This window comes from Myodes glareolus, chromosome 3, assembly GCF_982192425.1.
Source record: "Myodes glareolus chromosome 3, mMyoGla1.1, whole genome shotgun sequence".
Lineage (NCBI taxonomy): Eukaryota > Metazoa > Chordata > Mammalia > Rodentia > Cricetidae > Myodes > Myodes glareolus.
In genome coordinates, this window is record NC_142028.1 from 15,101,577 (window position 1) to 15,122,367 (window position 20,791).

Genomic DNA, 20,791 nt, shown 5'->3' on the forward strand with positions numbered 1-20,791 from the left:
CTTGAACTCACAGAGATCTGTCTGCCTCTGCCTCCCAAGTGTTGGGATTAAAGGTATGCACCACCATACCCAATTACTCTCTCTCTCTCTCTCTCTCTCTCTCTCTCTCTCTCTCTATTTTAAGAACTTTATCCTTTTTATTTCTCCCAAGCCTACATACATTTTTAAAAACACAGTAAACTGTTTAGAGGTTTTTCTTCATCTTTGAATCTTTTTACTGTATATCTCCCTTTTTCTGACCACATGAGTCTTTAATTTTCTAAGTGATATGACTAGGATTAAAGGCCTGGCTTTGATAGCTGGATTCAGCCCATTCCTTAGCTTTTTTCTGAAAGTCTAGTCTCATGGCAGAGGTACTGACCAGGGCCATGCTTATTGCCACAACTCTATGGTATTACATAGTCCCTGCCACCACCAAAAAGTATACAGTCAGTTTTTCATCAACACTATTTAAGTGTTTCATGGCAGGACCTCTTAAAAGAGCTGCAAGGTTTTGCAACTAAAGCTGAGTCAGGAAGCCTCTCTTAAATGAGATGCACTTGCCTCTAGCAAAGAAAGCAAACCTGAGAAATTGCTGCTACAAAGAAGCCATGTTTAACACTATTATTTTGTGTCTAGAATTACTTCCCAAGCTCACTCAGATTTTCTGTAGATGCTTTTGTCCACACATTGGGCACCATTTGTTGACAGAGATTTCTGTCCCACCCAGTCCTGCAGTCGTTCAATCCCAAAGAAATACACAAAGGTCTATATTAATTATAAACTGGTTGGCTTAGTATCTCAGGCTTCTTATTAACTCTTATAACTTATATTAGTCCATAATTCTTGTCTGTATTAGCCATATGGCTTGGTACCTTTTTGGGCAAGGCAGTGGCTTCTTGCTTGCTCTGTGTCTGGGTGACAACTGTAGACGGAATCTTTTCTCTTCCCAGAATTCTTATTGTCCCACCTCTACTTCATGCCTGGTCACCCCGCTTATACTTCCTGCCTGGCTACTGGCCAATCAGCATTTATTTAAAATACAAGTGAGAGGGTACAGACCATTGTCCCACAGCAGAGCACCAGCGTTCCTCCTGCTTCCTGATGTCACAAGAAGCATGGCCATCACATCCTCCTGCTGCCACCATGCCTTCCCTACTATGCATTATGGAATAACCTTTTTGTACACTGTGAAGATTGTCTTTGCCAAGGCGCCTTCTGATCGGATTAACAAAGAGCTGACTGGCCGGTAGCTAGGTGGAAAGAAGTTAGGTAGAAAAGCCAAATTGAGAGGATGCTGGGAAGAAGGGCGGGGTCGAAGGGGTCTCGAGGAAATGAGGAGAGAAGCCAGATGAAAATGCTGTGCTGGAAAAAGGTACCGACCACCATGTGGCAGAGTGCAGATAAGAAATATGGGTTAATAAGTTGTAAGAGGTAGCTCGTAACAAGGCTAAGTGTAATTAATATTAAGTCTCTGTGTGTTTATTGGAGCGCTGTTAGTCCTGAGGGAAAAACTCTGTCTATAATCATGACAGGCAACATTTTCAAGCCTTGAGCCCAAACAAACCCTTCTTTCTATAGCTGCTCTTTTGTCAGGGCAGTGAGAAAAATAACCAACACACCAACCTAGAGAACTGTGATACCACAACCCAGCTCTTCTCCCTGCTCCCCAGTCACAGACCCTGATGTGGAAGAGGCCAGAAGTGGGGCTGCATGCGAGCCTGGGTTCTAACCCTTGTGCTGTTGTGACAGGCACAGAAAGCAAGCTCAAAGGTAGATACAAACAATGTGAAGGTAGACGCCAGCATGGTGGGGCTCCCACCCTTTTGAAAGCGGGTGCCATGTCTCTAAGCACAGACGGGGCCTCACACCTGCCTGTGCAGGTCACACTGATGCACAGTTTTCTCAAGTCTTTCTTCCCAGGTGAAGAAAGAGTTACCTTCTTGATTGGTGTTCCTCCGGAACATGGAGGCCTCTGAATATATTTTAAATGTTCCCTTTTGCCTATGCTGTAGATATGCCCCAACTGGCTGTAGACACCATGATGTGTTACTGTACTTCTCTATTCTCCCGCTAAGAGGATGACTCCTGTCTTTTATGTACGTGGGAACTGAGCTCGGAGTGCTAATAAGTGGTTTCCTAAAGTAAGGCAGTGATCAACAGAACAATAGAACCTGGGAAAGACCGATTTCTTCTCGAGCTTGTGCCACTTCTCCTGGCTTTAGGCAGACTTCCAGTGGGTATCTAGGTTCTGGGGCAGCTTTGTACCTCAGAACCTTCTTTCTGTTAGCTAATTTAGTGTGTTTGCTTGCACATAATCGACAGGGTTCTTTTTAGCGTTCAAGATTTATTTTTCTTTTTAATTACATGTCTCTGCGCAGGTACATGCATATGAGTGCAGAAACCTGTGAAGGCCATAAGAGAGTCGCTAATTCCATGGAGTTCCAGGCTGTCCTAAGACACCTAACATGAGTGTTGTGAACCAAACTCAGGTCCTCTAGAAGAGCAAATGCCTTTACTCTCCAAGCCATTTCTCCAGCCCCATGATCTACAGTTTTTAAGCCTTACATAGATTTTAGTCGATACTGGACTTCTATGGAATGAGATGGCAATCTACTAATTTGAATTTTTCTAGTCTGTAGTCAGAGGGTTTCTTCCTTTGAGCATGATTTTCCTTGTCTACTTAGCTGCCACCCGAGACTAACTCCTGCTGCCCAGTGGTTTCTGTGTGTCAGAGAAGGAGCAGTGTTGGCTCCCACAAGGCCACTAACATGGCTGTTTAAAAGCTCATTAACACAACCGAAGTGACCTCAAGGGACCTTTCGAGGTTTTTGTGACAAGCTTTGTTTACTGGTATCCTGCTGCTTTAGTCAGGGGTCTCCAGAGAGAAGGAACTAAGAGCTACAGAGCTACAGACGGATGAGGGGATTTGTCTCCCAAGACTGCAGGCTCTGACAGCCCACCACAAGCTGTCTTCATGTTAGGGAACCAAGGAAATGAGTAGCCGTGACAGACAGTACAGAGCTCCAGTACTGGGGAAGACTAAGGGGCTCCTGAGCCTGGGATGGAAGACCCGAGTCTCAGTGTAAAGGCCAGAGAACAGGGAGCTCTGACATCCAAAGGCAAGAAAAGATACACATCCCTGATCCGGAAGAGAGAGGAGGAACTCACTCTTCTGCCACCTCAGTGTTCCAGATATACCTCCAGTCGCCTGGATGGTGACTGTCCACAGTCAGGGTAGATGAACCCCTCTCAGCAGACCTCAGAAACGATGCCCCACCAGCTCACTAGGTATCCCTCAGTGCAGTAAAGTCAATGCCCAAACTAACAATGTCCTGTTCAGGAGACAGATGGAGAATGTGAACTCCGCTGTCATGCAAATCCTGTTCTAGGACTCTGGGACTGACCTTGGGCAGGTTTTAGAACCTCCTTAGACCTCAGCTCTTCACTAGAACATGAGAGTAATGTGTACTCCCGAGTGACTGGTGACTGTGAAGATAGCATGCTCCAACATAGATCATGTGCCTGATGTATTGCGTGTGTAGAATCCTGGGGAGAAGACCTAGCAGTTCAGCTGTAGTTGCCTACATAGGATCTGTCCAGGTAAAGCCGGGAAACATTAGATAGTGGGATGGAGGGGCTCATGAGCCTCCACTCCAGCCGAGGAGCAGTGACAATTGATGACTTCTCTGTGAAGGGGAGTCAGTTTTTTTTTTTTGTTTTTTGTTTTTTTTTTTAAAAGCTGTGGCCCCTGATAAATGAATAGCTTCATACCCATGATACGGACAACACATATTGTACTTGGTGGGTCACTAAAGAAAAAAAAAACAATACATGAAGTTGGGAGGGGGTGGGAGTATGTCTAAGGATTTGGGGGGAAAGAATTGGGAATGAAAATAATCAAAATACATTGATTGTATGCATGTATGAATTAATTAAAATATTTTAAAGGAGGAATAAACATAAGTTACTGCATATCGAAGGTTCTAGGATTGGAAAGGTCTGACTGCAGAGACATAGTCTGTTCTGGTAGGAATAAGCGGAAGAAAATGTGGTCTCTGTGAGTGAGGGATAGAAGCAAAGCTCAAGTGAAAGTCTCCTGAGGTTCTAATCCCAGATTGGTAGGTTTCCACATGTAATATTTAATTATGCACCGCCTCCTGAGTTTCTGTTACACATCTACTTTCTGATGCTGTAATAAATACCTGGGGTTGGATATTTTGCAAAGAAAGAGGCTGATCTAGTTCATGGTTTTAGAGGCTGAAAGTCCAAAGTGGGGCAGCCTCTTGATCCAGCCCCTGGTGAGGGACTTGTGACAGGCCACGTTACAGGATGGGAGTGTTTGTGACAGCAATCATATGGCAGGATAGGGAACAGAGAGCTTCAGCAGACAGACTTGCTTGTTTTCTGAGATGAGCTAGTTCTCTTGTGAGACCAGCATTAATCTCTTCTGAGGACAAGGGTCTGCCCCCACCACTTAATCCACTTACCATCCACAGAACTCTTAGAGGTGAACCACCAAGCCTCCTGCTGTGAGCATCCAGGAGACAAAATCAGGCCATGTCCAGCCCACTGCGGATTTGATCCACAGGTCCTGGGAGTGGGTTGTGCTCACCCCAAGCATTTACTGAACACTTCCTGCTACCAGGCTTTCTTCAGGAACTGCTGTCAAAAGAAACTTGTCTGTCTTGTTCTCTCCTTTTGGCTCTTATATCTGACAGTGAGACAGAACTGCAAACAAATGCTGTTTGCTTCAACATGATGGAAGTCCTGTCACTCAAAGAAAGCTGTTCTTTGCTACCACTTTATTTCTGAAGGTGGGGACTTTCTAATAACAGGAGGCTGATCTCTGAGTACAGTTAATTATTTAGGTATGTTTTAATCTAAGTTCTTCAGGTGTTCTTTGGGTGTGCAGTATTGTAACTTTGGGTAGATCTACTGCAAGAAACCATCCTACTTGCTTTTCTGTTGCTGTGACATTGGCCAAAAGTAACTGGGGGAGGAAAGGCTTTGTTTGGCTTAGATATCTCATTCCAGCCCATCACTGAAGGGAGCCAGGGCAGGAACTATAGAGGAAAGCTGCTTGCTGGAAAGTTCTCTCTCTTTTCTGCCCTGTCTTCTACCCTCCTTTCCCCCTTCCTCCCGTTTCCTTCTACTTAAGTAACTTTCTTATGTAGCTCAGGATCACCAGAATGGATTGAGCCCTGCTACATCAATTAATCATGAAGATAGCACCCCAAAGACAACCTAAAGGCTGCTCTAATGGAGACAGTTTCTCAGTTGAAGTTCCCTCTTTCCAGGTGTGTGAGCATGACAGTCACATCAGCCACCAAAGAAGTCTATATTTAAATTTTTCTAGTGACATTTATGCATAGACTACAATTTAGATTACAGACAAAACCTTGTTGGTTACATAAGGTCTACTCATGCTTCAAATGCATTTCTTGATGTTCATTTATAATCATGGGGAATATTGCTCGCAGTTTTAGAACTGAGTATAATTGAGCTAGTCTAAGAATTAAATTAACTATTAGAACATGACTAGATGCTGATAATTTGAAATTTTGCTTTAAATATTTAATGTTAGGTATTGAGAATAATGCTGCTTATATAAAATATTAAAATATGTGAGATCTGTCATGTATATAATGTTCTATATTTAAGCATGATTGCACACAAGATGGTGAGGATTCTACTGTTGTCCCCTGATGGAGACGGGTCATCTGTCTATGTGTTACTTTCATTGGTTAATAAAGAAACTGCCTTGGCCCCTTGATAGGACAGAAAATTAGGTGGGTAGAGTAGACAGAACAGAATGCTGGGAAGAAGGCAATGAGGCAGACACCATAGCTCTCCTCTCTGAAATGGACGCAGGTTAGACTCGTCCCGGTAAGCCACAGTCAAGTGGCAATATGCATTAATAGAAATGGGTTGAATCAATATGTAAGAGTTAGCCAATAAGAGGTTATAACTAATTGGCCAGGCAGTGTTTAAATGAATACAGTTTTCGTGTAATTATTTCAGGTAAAGCTAGCTGGGAGCTGGGTGGCGGGACACAGCCCCGCCGTTCCTTTTACAGAGTGGCGCTTCAACGTGGTAACTAACTCCACATAAAATCTAAGAGGGCTTAAAAATAAGGGAAAAGCTAGCCAGGATCCGGGTGGGAACTCAGCTCGCCACTCCTTTTACAGTCCCCTGGATTCTGAGTCACCACATTGAATGCTGACTCACCATATTGAATACTGACTCATCACATTGAATGCTGAATCACTACATTGAATGCTGAGTTGCCACATTGAATGCTGAGTCACCACATTAAATGCTGACTCATCACATTGAATGCTGACTCATCACATTGAATGCTGACTCACCACAGTGAATGCTGACTTACCACATTGAATGAAAGAAAAATTTTCCACACTTGTAGGTGAAAGATCTAGAACCTGCTTGAGATAGTAAAAAGCTCATAAGGGGTTAAACCAAAATTGGACTTCAAAATCTTTGTTCTTTTCACCTTTTTATGTACAATTCTAGCTCATCATGTCAAACGTGTTTATAATAATTTAAATGACAATGCATCATGGAATCGTGAAGAATGTAAATCATTACTTACCATTTAGTTCATCTTGTGTCCTTCAGTAGGTATTTTGTGCCAGTAAAAGGTGACTAAAATTTTTGGAAGTGAATGGCACCCACAGGGGTCGGTTAGGAGCACTTGCTGAATTGACAGATGAGCCAAGTGTGGTTTCCAGCAGCCATGTTGTGTAGCTCACAACCATCTGTTACTCCAACTTCAGGGGTTCTATCACCCTCTTCTGGCTTTTCAGGTACCTGCGTTTACATGTACACATACTCTCACATAGATACACATGCATATATATGAAGAAATAATAAAAACAAATCCTTTTAAAAAAATCAACCACCAACAAAACCAAACCCCTAGAGCCTGGCAATTTTCTGATAGTTTCAAACAGCAATTACTTGGCAGTGAAATTGCTGTTTTTGATGTATCCATATTCCTAATGAAGACATCAGCTGTTACTGCAGGCACAATGCAGCACATCAAGCAAGCTATTTCAAGAAATACCTTCTAGCTGAAGAGTAGGCTACTGTTATTATTTAGTGAAAGCAAATATTTTACCTTCTGGGAATATGTGGTTAATTTTTAACTTATTTTTTTTTGTTTCTATTTTATTATGTGGGGTACCAGTTTTTGATGTATATTTTCTTGTTTTTTAAAAGTCTATATCATAGAATAATTCATATATATATATATATATATATATATATATATATATATATATATGTATGCTGTGGGAGCGCCTTCCGCTCTATCAGCCAATAGCTGCTGAAATACCAGCCCACTGAGGCGTGGTATATTTCTCTTTAAAAGAAGAGCGGCAAGCTCTGCTGGGCCTCTTGGTTCCGGCGCTTGGTTCTGGCTTCTGCTCCAGAGACTAGACTCCTTTCCTGACGGTTTATGGTGTATGTAAGTTTACCCCCCAAAATAAATACCCCTTTAAAACATAACTGGTGTTGGATTGATTCGCCATTTTATATATATTAGAATAATAGAATGAACCCAGTGTAAAGCATAGATTAGAAAGGTTGCTAATCCTTGACACTTTTTGCTTTGTTCCTGACCTGCTTCAGGTGGTTGTTGTTTGTGTTTGAGTCAAGGTCTCACCATGTAGCCAAGGTTGGCCCTGATCTCACAGTCCTTTCTCAAGTCTTTCCAAGTGCTGAAGTTACAGCTATGTGCCATGATTTCATTTATGTTCTCCCTTATGAAGTCAAACCAATTTCAACAATATTATTGCTTTTGTAAATGCTTTGTGATTTGACTCTAATTTCATTATCATAGCCCAAAGATTCCTAGGTGTTAGTGAACAGTGTGTTAGTAGTTTCATAGTGATCTTCTTGGCATAGACTTCGAGCCACCATCCTGACGCAGCCTTCTGACTCATATGAACTGGAAATGTCTCTCTGATTTCCCACCCCTCTATTTTTCCCATGGTCCACTTGCTGAAGCATCTTCATTGCACTGTGGGATTTCCTAATAGTCAGTGATTCCAGTCACCTCTTGAATAGTTTAACATGTCCCTCTCTCCTGGGTAAACTCTCTCTCTCTCTCTCTCTCTCTCTCTCTCTCTCTCTCTGTGTGTGTGTGTGTGTGTGTGTGTGTGTGGAGAGAGAGAGAGAGAGAGAGAGAGAGAGAGAGAGAGAGAGAGAGAGAGAGAGGAGAAAGGTCTAGAATTGAAAGCAAATTTGGGTTCTTTTTCCTTCCTCTTTGTTTCTGTTCACCTCTTTCTTCCTCTTCGTCTTGCTCTTTCCCTCCATGTCTTGCATCAGACTTGAAGCACAATACACTGCCCAGTGGATGCCTCCTTTCCCAGAGAGAAAATTTTGTGTGGTTGTTTTCCTCTGTCACTCTGCTGTCTACTCTTCTGCCTAATGTCTACTCAGGCGTTAGGGGTTGCCAATTTTGATATAGCCATTGCCAAGCTAACTCATTTTTTAAAACCTGGCATACTTTCATATAAAACTTTATCATTTGTTTCAGTAATGTGCAGCTTATAAGAAGGAGAATTGGATACATGCTTGACTTTTCATTTCTGAGTTTTTTTGTGGTAGGAGGTATGTGGAACCTGACATATTTATGAGAAGCACTCATGGAGTAAAGTCGTAGAGTGAAATTCTTTGTAAGGGTGTATTAAGAACTGATAGGACACTGGAAAAGTGTTGGTTCTGAAGGGACATGAAATTGTGCTGATAATAGCTTACAAGTCCACTCAATGTGTGTTGAGGAACACAGCTTCTGTAAATACAGTGACACTGCCACCTACTTAGTCAGCCCCGGGACCAACTGTGGAAGCATGAGTTCTGAAGACAGACTGTCCTGACTTCACAGTTTAGTTCTGTGGTGACCGTGGCCACTTTAGACAAGTGACTTAATGTTTGCATGCCTCATTTAGTCTTTGGCCACATCAGGCTAATTAAAGAGTGTAGTAAGGAGGCTGTTTGATCATCCCAGCTGCCCAGAACTGAAAAAATCACACAGAAACTGTAATACGAGGGCCGGCTTGCTTGGGGTATCTGATCCTCCTAGTACCCCACAGCCGGTAAGCAACAAAGAAAATTACACACAGGACTCCCTAAGATTATAAACTGATTGGCCCATTAGGTCAGGCTTCTTATTAGCTCTTATAACTTATGTTACCCCATTATCCTTATCTACATTAACCACACGGCTCAGTACCTTTCTCAGCTGTCAGCTTACATGTTGCTTCTTCAGTGATCTGCGCAGGAGTGGCGGAGGGAGTTTCCTGCTTCCCAGAATACTCCCAGTCTCTTTGCTCCACCTCTACTTCCTGTCTGGCTTTCCCGCCTATACTGCCTGCCTGGCCAATCAGTGTTTTATTAAAATATGATTGACAGAATACAGACAATTCTTCCACACCATTTCCCCCCTTTATTTTTAAACAAAGGAAAATACCCATAGTCCATTTGTTGGGAATGTGGGCGTAGTATTTCAGGCTACTTCCAGCTGGTTGGGGGCGCTGACAATCTTATGGGGACCTAAAGCAAATTTAGAGTTATAATCAAGTCCTGACTACAGTATCCTGTGAGACCTGATCATCTCAGGAAGCGCCTTGAATCTGTTCTGGATGTAGAACTCAGATATCTGGGCCATCTGTTCCTATCGGAGATTGCTCAGGTGGTCTCCCTTGGCCAAAGATGATTTTTCTTAACTCTGAATAAATCCAGAGCCTCTCATTTTCTGTGGAAACAAAAGCAAAATCTCTTCTCCAACGTAGCATACCTTTTGACTTCAATTTTGAAGCAAAGATATTTTTAAAATATCTATCTTAGATTAATTCAGCAGCATTTATAAGCAAATATCTTTTAGCAGCTGTTGCTCCTTCCTCAGCATTCAAGCAATTCAAAGAGAGCATAATAACATACAGTATCAAGATTCTCTGTGTATTTTCCATCTTTATGTGGCTTTATTTTAACCTCTATTTCTTTTATTTTTACTTTTACTTTTTGAGACAGGTTCTCTGTATATCTTTGTCCTGGAATAACTCTGTAGACCAGGCTGTCCTTGAACTCACAGAGATCCCACTGTCTCTGCCTCCTGAGTGCTGGGATTAAAGGTGTGTGCTACCACACCTTGAGGTCACAGAGGTCAATCTACCTCTGCCCCTTGAACTCACAGAAATCTGTCTGTCTCTGCCTCCCAGGCATTGGGATTAAAGGTGTGTACTACCACACTACTTCTCTCTTTCTTTTTTCTTTTTAATGACTTTAACCTTTAACCTGTATATATTTTTAATACACTTTAAACCATTTAGAGGTTTTCTGTGTCTCTGAATCTCTCTTTACTGTATATCTCTCTTTTTTTCTGACCACATGAGTCTTTAATGGAGAGGAATAAAGCCATGGCTTTGACGGCTAGATCCAGCCCATTCCTTAGCTTTCCAGCCTCATGGCAGAGGTACTGCCAGAGCCATTTTTATCGTCACAACTCTACAGTGTTTCAAGGTCCCTGCCAGCAAGCAAGCTGCAGCATTCTGCTCACAGACCACACTCAGCCAGACTGCCTGCTTGAAAGAGTCAGAGTTTGCCCTGGCAGGACAGCCCAGAAAGCCAGCATTTTAAAACGGCACAGTTTTTTTTCCTGCTACGACTGACAACCGAAAAGCATGCGTTCAGCTTTTCGTCAACACCTTTTAAGTGTTTCGTGGCAGGACCTCTTAATGAGCTGCAGGGTTTTGCAGCTAAAGCTGAGTCAGGAAGCCTCTCTTAGATGAGAGCACTTGCTTGCCTCTAGCAAGCAGAACAGACCCGAGAAATTACTGCTACCAAGAAAACGTGCTTTGCTCTATTTTCCCAAGCTTTCTCAAGCTTTCTGTGGATTCAGTTATCCACATTGGGTACCATATGTAACATGAGGGCCGGCTTGTTGGGATATCTGTTCCCGCCCAGTACCCCACAGTCGGCAAGTCCCAAGGAAAAATCACACACAGGACTCCATAAGATTATAAAGCTGATTGGCCCATCAGGCTACTTATTAACTCTTATAACTTATGTTACCCCATTATCCTTATCTACGTTAGCACATGGCTCAGTACCTTTTTCAGCTGTCAGCTTACCTGTTGCTTCTTCGGTGGTCTGTGCAGGAGTGGCGGAGAGAGTTTCCTGCTTCCCAGAATACTCCCAGTCTCTTTGTTCCACCCCTAATTCCTGTCTGGCTTTCCCGCCTATACTGCCTGCCTGGCCAATCAGCGTTTTATTAAAATATGATTGACAGAATACAGACAATTCTCCCACACCAAGAAACTGTATTATTTAAATCACTGCTTGGCCCATTAGCTCTAGCTTTTTAATGGCTAACTCTTACATATTAATTTAACCCATCTCCATTAATCTGTGTATTGCCACATGGCAGTGACTTACTGGCAAAGTTTTGGCATGTCTAATTCTGGTGGGGGCTCTATGGCTTCTCTCTGACTCTGACCTTCTTTCTCCCAGCATTCAGCCTAGCTTTCCCTGCCTACCTAAGTTCTTCCTTGCTATAGGTCCAAAGCAGTTTCTTTATTCATTAATAGTAATCACAGCACACAGAGGGGACTCCCACATCAAAAGAGCCTCCTGCCCAGGGCTGTTGTGGGCACTATGGAAGTCATGCATAGTAACCATGTGGGGCTAAACTCACACAGTGCCATGCTCAGTGTCTCGTGCTTTGTGGAATAAAGAGAGGGATCCTCTGAAGCTTGATTCATATATGTTCCAGGCTGCTTAATGCTGGCATTTGCAACCCTTGAGTTGAAATGTGTAGACATTGAATATTAGTAGCTGTTAACACTGTTACAGACAAACCTCATGCAGCCTCTTGCTCATACTCTGTTAAAGTACCAAGAAGTATTAAAATTTATGTATTTATGTCTTTGGCAGTATTTATTACTGAGCTGTGAGCTATTTGGGGGGAGTCTTTACTATAAAATTGTTTATAATGCATTGCTGATTCTAGTCATTGAGCTGAGTTCCTATTAATTATAGCAATGTCTCATTTTCAGGTTCGTCTAGTAATATGATTTTTAGATTTACAAACAGGTAGATTTTCTAGATATCAAGCCACACAAATTAAGATAAGGTTTTTGAAATATGAGAATTTCAAGATGATAAATAGTTTGTGATGTGCGTATGTCAAGTGTCTTTTCTGAATACTCTTTACCTTGTTTTTTAACACATAGTTCCTGAACCTAGAGCTCACTGAATTGGGGAGACTGGTGGTTCACAAAACCCAAGGATCATTCTTTCCATCTCTTTCACTGAGTCCACAGCGTGTGCCACTGTGCACAGCTTTTCCATGGGTGCTGGGGATCAAACTCAGTTTTTCATGCTTGTATGGCAACCAACTGGGCTGTTTTGCCAGCTCCTTAAAATATATTTTATAATATAAATTACAACAAAATAACATGAAATTTTGAAACCATGATATGTAATTTAGATAATTTTGTTGCTATGTTTGTCTAAAGATCTTGGGTCAAGCATACCTGTGTGGTTGCACATGGGACATATATAAATAGGCCTCTTTTACTTACAGTTGATAGAATGCTAGGAAACACTAAAATATGCAAATAAACTACCTGTTGCATTTAGGGTTAGACGTGCATTGAAATGCCACTTTAAATCCCAGTTCATGTGGAACATCTCAGATCCAGTAAGGATCAAGTCAGAGAGGATTCTGGGGTGATGAGCTAACCCCGGTACCTCACCCTTCGTGCTTGCTTTCCTCATAGTAGAAGAGAATCAAGCACTTAGCATGCAAAAGCAATTATTATTTGCATACTATCTTTCACAGTGATCATTTTATCATTGCCATTTATTTCTGTATGCAGGCCACCTATATGCAGCACTCACTGGATTGAAGGAGAAGCACAAGACTTGGAAATTCTTTTCCTCTTGAGGTGAGTCTGCTTATGGAATAGTTGATAAATTTTCTGAAAATGTAGCTCGGTGGGTAGCTCAGCATACACAAAGCCCTGGAATTCATCAACACTGCAGAAACTAGGGACGGTGGTGCATACCTGTTAACCCATCCATAGGGAGATAAAGGCCAAGGGACCGGAAGTTCAAGGTTATCTTTGACCACATAGAAAGTTGGGCACACTCATGAGACCCTGCCTCAAACCATAAAAGCCACTTGCCAGTTCTTTGTATTTGCTTTAAAATCGATGGCTTCGTTCATGTATAAGGTGACTTCTAGTTCTCTTCATACCCCCGTTAGCCTCGCTCATCCCCTCTGCCTCTCCCACTAAAGCCCCTTTTCACACCCGTCCCCTCTTATTTTCATGTACGTCATGTGTCACCACTTCCATGAGCATGCGTGGGGGATTATTTACTGGAGCTTGGGGAACTTACCACAGACGACACCACAGAGGAAAGTGATGTCTATTCCTCATCGTCCCTCCAGAGGCAGTGAGGCCCCTTCTCTTACCCATCTGTAAGGGTGAGGAAATGTTGATGTTGATGGGTCTAAACTCATTTTCTTCTTGGAAAATTTTATACATATATGCAGTAGATTCTGATCATATCTACTCTTCACTCTTCCCTGATTTTCCCCAGAACATCTCACGCTCAACTTCATGTCCTTTCTTTCTTTATTAAAATAAAATATAACTCTCTGAGTTCAGTTGGTACTACCTGTCTGTGCAGGGGTGAGGCCAAGCAGTGGGCATAGACAGCTTATTGGTGGTCACAGCCCCAAGGAAAAGTGAGTACTGGTAGACACGAACTACCAACAGCTCAGTTGGGTCCTGTGTGCTCCTTCTCCCTCTATGCTGAACTATAGACTGGGCTGATCATGTATGGGTCTGATGCAGGTAACCATAGATGCTGTGAGTTCATGTGTGTAGTGGTCCTGTCATGTTCAGAAGGCATCTCTTTGTTGGATACTTCCCTGCCGTCCGATTCTTTGGTTCTCCCATTCCTCCCTTTTCCATCTGATTCTTCGGTTTTCCCACTCCTTCCTTTTCTGTGTCATGGACGAGTCCTTAGACTGCTTTGTCATTTTCATGTGCTAAAGAGCACATTCCACATATCTACTGGATGCTGTTATGTGGATGCAGCTGAGCACTGCAGGCTGAGGGTCCACAGCTCCTCATTAGAACCTGCCTGCCGCCTCAGATGCTCCTTGCCATTGTCACTGAGGGATGCTGGCATCTTTGTCTCAGTGCATCTGTTTTTAACATGGGAGGGATATGGTCATTCTCCCCACTTACCTTGATAATCTGTGAGAATAAACTGATACTATCCATTTGGAAAACTGAGAGGTGGAGGCATTAACATTGCGAATTGCACAGCGGATCCAATGAGAGTCAGCAGAGAAAAGGCAGAGACTCTTTTTCAGCATGGAAATTTTCAGTGTTATTTTATTCTACTACCTCTAGGCTAGTAGTGAGGTGGGGTGTCTAATGCCCGTCACTAAGTGTGTGTGTGGAGCAGAAGAGGGCAAGTGTGAAGCGGTGTGAGGAGAGCAGAAGGAGAGGGAAATGTGAAGCGGTGGGAAGACAGGAAATGGACTGATTGCGTGGTCCTGAACTCATGCTCAGCGCTCTTAGAATTCTCTTACTAGGAAATACTAAGGGAATTATCAACCTATAGATTATGAAAAATAATTTGTTAAAACCCCACTCATGATATTTTCAGTGGCTTTCATTCGCCTGCTGTGGGAAAACACAGACTCTGCCTTTTTCTTTCTCTGGTTTGCACCATTCATCTGGACGCCTCCAAGCGTATACTACGAGGCCTAGGAGGACCAAGTAGGCGTTTCTTATCACCGTCAATATTTTTGTTTGGCTTCTTTTTACTTCCTTTACTTCTGTTGGTGTTCTTCAGCCCACTGAGCACATGTGGTCTTCTGTCTGTGTGGGCTCAGATTTTCACACATACCCACGCTTCCTCATTCTCTTAGAAGGTATGCCTAAGATTCAGAAGTGTGCCAGATTGTGTTTAGTGGGCAGGCTTACTCTAGTTCTTCCCAGTAGTTAGTTTCCTAGCACTGCCCTAATGACAGGAAGCCTCTTCTGAGACTTGTCATTCCTGTGTAGACAGTTGGTCTGGTCATCTTTTGTCTAATGGACTCTGTGACTGTTTACGGGTCATAGACTAGAACAAAATGTTACATTGTTTTCACGCAGTTTACCTGGTTCCTCCTTGAGGAACTGAGGAGTAGTGTTCAGGCTTTTAGCAACAACTAACACAGTGGGCAGTGTACTTAAGACCAGAGCAGGCTCAGTGGTTTTAGTTCTTTGTCCATTGACCTTCTAAATTATTGCTTGGCTGACTCATCTGGTAACTTTTTTGTTCTCTTTATGTTGTTGCAAACTCGATTCTTTTGTATCTTTAGTAAGTGTTGATTCTTGTCTCTTTGTGTTCTCCCAACCTGGAAAGAAAGAAATGGTTGCCTCAAAGGAACAGTTGTAAAGGTCATCCGCATTTTGCTCTTTTATTCAGATAATGAGTACGAGATGGGGGGGAGGGGCTTGGTTTCACAGTCTCCTTTATCAAATACTTAGAAAGCTTCTGGTATACACCATGTCTGTCTGTGGTGTCATAGCTGTAAGCCGGTATCATGTGTGACGTGGCGTGGCACGAGGGCAGCCTAAGTGTCAGAAAGGATTAGCACTGCTGGCCCGTCTTCTTCATAGTGGTTCTGTGGGCGGAGCCAAAGGACGTTCTCTTTAGGCGGACTTGCTCCAAATGGATGAGGCGTGCTAAGGAACAGTCAGTTCAGTAGGTCAGCTTGAGAGACGGTGCCTGGTGTACCATCTTATGTTAAGACAAGGAAGTTCAGGCCTGGCCACATGTCTTCTTACCTGACTGACATTACTGCTGCTGCAGAGAAACCGGTTAATTGGTCACTTATGAGCTGTGTGTTTGTGGCTCATGTTGACCTTATATGAGGTACACAGCTTAACCTTAGGTTTCCCTTCTTCCAGTTCAATATTAAAAAGGTGGACTTACCAACTTAAAAAAAATAACTTTAGCTCATTGTTTTTTTTTTCTCCACAAGATGAAAATTTCCACCTCAGACTCTGGTTTTTAAAGAATAATCATAGGGCTCAGACTGTAACTAAGAGGTATAGTGCTTGCTTAGCATATAAGTCCCAGGTGTCATCTCCCAAGAAAACACACAACAAAAACAACAGTACAAAATCCAGACCTATGGTGATTAATCGTGCAGCTCGCTTTGTCTACGCACAAGCGCAGATACACAGTTATCTCTGCCCTGCATATCAGGCCCTGAGAGCGCAGGCTGTAGGGTGAGATAACTTCACTGCTGCAGTAGGGCTGGCTGGAATCACCGACTCTTGCCAAAAGACAAGAGGAAATCATTTTAGCAGGAATACTAGAAAAATATCACCTGAAAATAATTTGGTACTTTGAGTTTTAGCATGACCTTCATATAAGTCTAAAAATCCTGAAAGCCAGCAGAGACAGTACTAATGGTAGAAAACAGATTTGAGGTTCTGTGTTTTCAGTTTAATTCCAAAATTCTTGAATGTTTTGCTTTCAAGATCACAAGTGTTCTATTTATAGGATTTGATAAAACTAGCAAAAAACCCGCATGTTATAAATTGCCTAGAATGTTTCAACTATTTTCTTCCAAAGATTCATTTCCTTGTCATGTGAAGACCAGCCTTTAGATCCTGTGATGAATATTGTTGACAGAGCTTTTTGCCTGAGAGTCATTGCTGAAATCAGTAAATGGAATATAGTGACTGTCATGTGGGGGCTTATCATTCATGAATTAATTTTAGAAGCAATAGCATTTTGTGCAAGTGAAGATTTGTCTTATTTATATGTAGATAAAGAATGATATGCAGTTGTCTCCACGTTTTCGGTCCTTTGGAAGGGGGACCTGTTTTCTGAAAGGCCAGAGTAGATGTGGGCTGTATCATAACCTGGGAATGTGATGGTTGTGGGGAGCTTGTTATAGGGACAATGGGAAGTGAAGGGTTGATGGGTAGCAGAGGACAGCGCACACTGGCATTAATTAGCAATGTGTCTGACCATCAGGTCTGTAATTGCCCTTAGTAACCAAGGCAGCTAATGTAGAGAACACATGAGAGGAAACGAAAACTCCACTTTGAAGAGTTCATCGTTTCACACACAAAATCAGGGCTGTTTGTCCCAGAGTTTTGGTTTTGAAGCTACCTCCAGGTTCCAGTGATCTGTGGCCAGCAGGTCTTGTTAAAGTTTGATTTTTCAAATTGTCTTGGCAGCTGTGGTGTATGATACTTCGTACTCTGAACTGGCAACATAGAATCAAATGCTGAGAGGCAGAGTTATTCTCACAGTGGCTGACAGTAGACATCTGAAGATGTGAATTTGAAGCCTGACACTGGCAGCGCCTGCCCTCGGGCAGGAACAAAGAATTCCAAGCCATTGCTTCCCTAGTTGCCAAAAGTCAAGACCAACACACCTGTGTTGTTGAGTGGATGTCTTAACAAGTTTCTGAGCATGCGTAGTCTCAGATATTGGTTAAATGATAGCTATAATTATCAATGTGATTTTTAATAGCCAAAGTTGAAAACCCTATAAAAATCCAGTTACAAACACATCATTTTAACATAGCTAGATCAGCCCTTTATAAACCAGGCTTACCCAGATGCTGTATTTTATGAACTTTTCATAAAAGCAGAAAATGGAAAGATACCTTAAATGAACTATTATTTGGTAATGAGTAGGGCCTGGTGTATAGATTCTAGAAGTTTAAGTCCCTCAAGACTATAGTGTGAAGGTCCAATAGGGATATGCAGTATATGTTGAAAGGATGTATGTGTATGTATGGTGTGGTAGGGCCCAGATACTAGGACAGAGTTCTCGGGGTCCTAGAAGTGTCCTTGGGATTTTAGTAGAAAGAATAAAATGTGAGCTAGGCTTGTAAAGGCAAAGAGGATAGGAAGGAAGATGTGGAAGGAGAAAGGTAAGAGGGAGGGAGGGGGAGAGAGATGGGGGAGAAGGAGAGGGCTTAATCATAGCCAGTAGGGGGCTATTTAAGGTTCTACGTCTCTGGAAATGTACTGTGTTGTACACACACACACACACACACACACACACACACACACACACACACACTGGCTTGAGACAAGGTACCACTATGTAGCTCTCACTGGCCTGAACTCACCGTGGAGATTGTGCTGGTCTTGGACTCATAATGATCTTTCACCTCTGTCTTGAATGTGCTGGAGTTACAGGCATGCTCCATTGCTCTTGACCCAGGAGAAATTTTGAAACAATACAGGAAGTGTGTGTGTGTGTGTGTGTGTGTGTGTGTGTGTTTGTGTGCAAAACTGGGGAGTTAGTCATATGAAGTGGAACTTTAAATGAATACCTCTGTACAACGTACTGGTTGAGATAACAGGGAAAATATACGTTGAATACTAAGGAATTTACTAGAAGTTAGCAGCAGAAAGATGATAGGCAAATCTCTAAAATGTTCTAAATAAACAATATGTGTCTCAGTCTAGGTTAAGAAGAAAGTCACAAGAAATAAAGTATGGACTAAGGGGTGACTCATGCCTTATGGCCACGAGGCCCTGAGTTTAGATCCCTAGCATTTAGGTAAAACTGAGTGCATCAGTGTGCATACTGTACCAGTGCACCAGTGTGCGTGCAGTGCCAGTGCACTAGTGTACGTGCAGTGCCAGTGCATCAGTGTGCGTGCAATGCCAGTGTATCAGTGTGTACAGTGCCAGTGTATCAGTGTGTGTACAGTGCCAGTGCATCAGTGTACGTGCAGTGCCAGTGTATCAGTGTGCGTGCAGTGCCAGTGCATCAGTGTGCGTGCAGTGCCAGTGTATCAGTGTGTACAGTGCCAGTGTATCAGTGTACGTGCAGTGCCAGTGCATCAGTGTGCGTGCAGTGCCAGTGCATCAGTGTGCGTGCAGTGCCAGTGTATCAGTGTGCGTGCAGTGCCATTGTATCAGTGTACGTACAGTGCCAGTGTATCAGTGTGCATACACTGCCAGTGCAGCAGGGTATGTGTACAGTGCCAGTGCAGCACTATGCATATAATATCAGTGCATCAGAGTGTGTACAGTGCCAGTGGATCAGTGTGTGTACAGTGCCAGTGCATCAGTGTTGTACAGTGCCAGTGCATCAGTGTGCGTGCAGTGCCAGTGCATCAGTGTGCGTGCAGTGCCAGTGCATCAGTGCCAGTGCATCAGTGTGCGTACAGTGCCAGTGCAGCAGTATATGCCTTGAGTGCAGGGCAGCAGAGTATGTATATGGTGCCAGTGCAGCAGTGCATGGTTACAGTGCCAGTGTAGCTGTATATATCTACAATGCCTCACACACACCCATGAACGCGCATTCCCCTTCTGCACATACATACACACACCCATGAAAATACATCCTCTTCTAGACATACACATTATATACACACACACCCATGAAAATACATCCTCTTCTAGACATACATACTATATACACACACACCCATGAACATATGCTCCCCTTCAGACATATATACACTATACAACATACACCTGTGAACTTACTATCCCCTTCTACAGACACATACACACAGACACACATAGACACACACACATACACATACGCTAAACCAAATTCAAATGAAAGCAGGATATACCAAATTACTCAGATCTGTAGGATAAAATTAAAGCTGTGTTAGAAATAACAAAAATGCTGTATCAGAAATGCCCTGTGCCTTTGACTCCTTTGCTTCCAGAAATAGCCTGCTTGAAGCTGAAGAAAGAATCTTTGGACTTGAAGAAGGAAATGGAAACTTTCCAAACTGAGAAGCAAGGAGAGAAGTGAAAAAACAATATTGAGCAGAATGTCTAAAACTTTGAGACACCCAGAGAGGCACACCCACGTATAATGAAAATATGAGAAAGAGTCAAAGAAACATTTGAAATTGAAATAGCTGAGAGTTTCCCCAAATCAATGGCTGTCATCAAGCAGGGGGAGGCGGCCTAGCATCCACAGGTAGCATGCATTCTTCAAGGTACAGGAAGAATGTACCCAAAGAGAAGCTCTTGAACAGAGTCAGAGGATAGGAGACAATGATACTTTTAGAAGGATGGGGTGAGAATTTCATACCTCCATTTTCAGAAGCTCTGAGGAGCAGGGCTCTGTAGTATCAAACCAAACACAAACTGGTGGCATAGAATTTGATATACAGCAAAATTATACCTCAGAAATGACAGAGAAATAAGAACTCCTTCAAAGAGTCAGCAAGTTGTCATCTGACCTCCATGTGTATGCCTTACCTGTGTGTTTACACACACACACACACACACACACACACACACACACACAAAATAAACACATTTGAAACTAATATTTAACAAAACCTCTCACAAACAGAATACTAGGAGTACACTAGGAATTTGTCATGAGTGGAGTGTATTCCACCTGGGGCGAGATGCTGAAGGAAATAAGATTTGTGCCAGTTTCTTCCATTCTGAGCGGCGTCTGTTTTGTTTTCCTAGCTGCGTGTTTCCAGCACATTTTTATTTACTTGCAATTGACTTTCAAAGCCTGGTAAACAAATACACCATACATTGAGCATTTCCGTGTGCACCATCTCTGCAGCCGAAGTGATCACCTCCCTGGAATTTCAGATATTAAACATTGTGTTTCAGAATCAGAATAAATTCACTGGACTGAAATGCAAACAGGAGAAGCAGTGTCCTTGGGCTTGGTGCTTTTGTAAGAAGTGATATGTTCTCCTTGGAAGGATCCTGCCTGGTGCTGAGAGCAATGCTGACCC

The 20,791-nt window shown here is 42.7% G+C and overlaps 1 protein-coding gene across 1 annotated transcript in view; it reads left to right on the forward strand.

Moving 5' to 3' along the window:
* Eps8 (EGFR pathway substrate 8, signaling adaptor) overlaps positions 1 to 20,791 on the forward strand; it is a 180,853-nt gene that overhangs the window by 46,905 nt on the left and 113,157 nt on the right. Inside the window, exon 2 of the mRNA XM_048432469.3 lies at positions 12,885 to 12,953. The gene's annotated coding sequence lies outside the window, so the exon portion shown is untranslated. The remainder of the gene's footprint in view (positions 1 to 12,884; positions 12,954 to 20,791) is intronic.